Source organism: Oncorhynchus keta, chromosome 15 (assembly GCF_023373465.1).
Source record: "Oncorhynchus keta strain PuntledgeMale-10-30-2019 chromosome 15, Oket_V2, whole genome shotgun sequence".
NCBI classification, from domain to species: domain Eukaryota; kingdom Metazoa; phylum Chordata; class Actinopteri; order Salmoniformes; family Salmonidae; genus Oncorhynchus; species Oncorhynchus keta.
The window spans coordinates 29720352-29722778 of record NC_068435.1 but is presented as its reverse complement, the minus strand read 5'-3'; positions in this window follow the sequence as shown (position 1 = coordinate 29722778).

Genomic DNA, 2427 nt, shown 5'->3' with positions numbered 1-2427 from the left:
TATACAGTGTCTTTCTTTCAATTGTCTTCTCCAAATGTATGGATATAGCCAGATAATATTGTAAGATTGCTTTGTGAGTTCCCTGTTCTGAATATCTGTGTATTTACTGTATTGGCAGTATAGGTTCAATACGCTCCCACCACACCCTGCATACCCGGTCTGTCTGGTCCAGATGTGTCTGGAAAGGTCCAGGGCATATTTACACCCAAAATGACCTCCCCTCCCCCTTCTTCTCCCTCTCAGCTCACGTAGGGGGGAGAGATACAGATGGTGCACCAGATGTGTGGCCAGAACACGTGACCAGAGTGTGGAGATGATGGCCCTGTCTTGCCCTGCTGCTGATGATGATAATGTGTTTGTGTTTTAGATAACCTAGCTGTTAAAAGCGTTGGGCCAGTAACTGAAAGGTTGCTGGTTCGAATCACCGACTGACTCGGTGAAAAATCCACCTATGTGCCCTTGAGCAATGCACTTAACCCCATGTGCTCCTGTGAGTTGTTTTGGATGAGTGTCTACTAAAATGTAAATGTTTATGGATGTTTAAAAAACTAAGAGAAAATAGAGAAATCCTGTTTGTGTTAGTTTGCACTCCTTTATAACGATCTGCATGTAACCTATGTGTCTTTATGTATGTGCAGTGCTCAGGGTCTGGTGGCATCTCCCAGTCACCCCAGCACCATCCTGCTGCTCCACAGCTGGCTGCCCCACCCTTCCCAGCTGCCACTGGGGCTCCCCCTGGCCCCTTGGCTTGGCAGACACACCGTTTTGGGCGCTCCCCCACCAGCCCTCCCTGGCAGCTGCCACCCTCGCAGACGGGAATGGGGTCGGACAAAGTCACTCCTCCTGTGACTGTCTGGTGCCACGGGGTGCACAGGGATGAGGGGGTGAAGGGATGGGAGGAGAAGGGTTATGTGGATGGAGGAAGACTCTTCCCTTATACTCCGGTACTGTGGGATCTCTTTTGGGTACTCATCAATTCAGCAAGATGGAGACGTCACTGTGCTAATTGTTGAGCGTAATAGGATAGTGGGTAAAAGCAACCCCTCACTAGTCCACATTTGATTTACATTGTGTTTTTGATGAGTATGACCCCGTTACTCTTTATGTAACAGGGTGGGATTGTTGGATGTTTTGAATGCGGACTCTTTTTCAGCACCAGGTGTAGGGATTTGGAATTGAGGGTGATGTTATCAATGGAGCTGTCTATAAAAGTCCTTGTGTTTGAGTCATTCTGCAGATTTCACAACCATGAGAAGGGTGGACAGGAGCGAGTGGTGATAGTGGTTCAAGTCCAAATTTGAAAGAAACAAATACTCAAACTACCGATCGGTCATTTTGACCCCAGGGGCATATTTTTGATCATAGTCCAAAGGTGGTTCACTCAATTCTTCCAATTTCTCATGACTTTGTCACTCAACTTGTTCTTAATACATCTAAATAATTATTGAGTGTTTTTGTATCAATATGATCATTTTGACCAAAAACGCCTAATTCCGACTATAGTAATTTGATAAGGCCTTTATTTGAAACGTGTTTTTTTTGGAGACATACACTAAGTGTACAAAACATTAAGAACACCTGCTCTTTCCATGATATAGACTGACCAGGTGAAAGCTATGATCCCTTATTGATGTCTCTTTATAACACTTCAATCAGTGTAGATTGGGGGGAGGAGACGGGTTAAAGAAAGATTTTTAAGCTTTGAGACAATTGAGACTTGGATTGTGTATGTGTGCCATTCAGAGGGTGAATGGGCAAGACAACATATTTAAGTGCCTTTGAATTGGGTATGGTAGTAGGTGCCAGGTGCATCGATTTGAGTGTGTCAAGAACTGCAACGCTGCTGGGTTTTTCACCACCAACAGTTTCCCGTGTGTATCAACAATGGTCCTCCACCCAAAGGGTATCCAGCCAACTTGACACAACTGTGACGCATTGTAGTCAACATGGGCCAGCATCCTTGCGAAACGCTTTCGACAACTTGTCCATTCCCCGACAAATTGAGGCTGTTCTGAAGGCAAAAGGGGGTGCAACTCAAAATTAGGTGTGTAAACTATTTATCCATACCACCAGAGGGTGTATGGGGATCTGTATCAGTAGTTTTGAACAGATAGATCATGTGCAGAGATATAGCTCCCAATGATTGTACTTTTCCATATCGTAGGACTGCACAGAACCAAAAATAAAACATTTGCCAATGGTGGACATACTTGATACAACTGCAATACAAAACTCAAATATGATCTGAATACACAGAGAGGTGTATTGGTTATTTTAGGGCAAATCTAAAAAAGTATTTATTTGAGTCAAAGTTGCTCAGAAGACAAAATATTTAGTTAAACATAATCTGAGGTTGGATTTTTGCTCAATGTCTCTCAGGATTCATGGATGAATCACTTTTCGACAATACAATTAAGTACAGTTGAA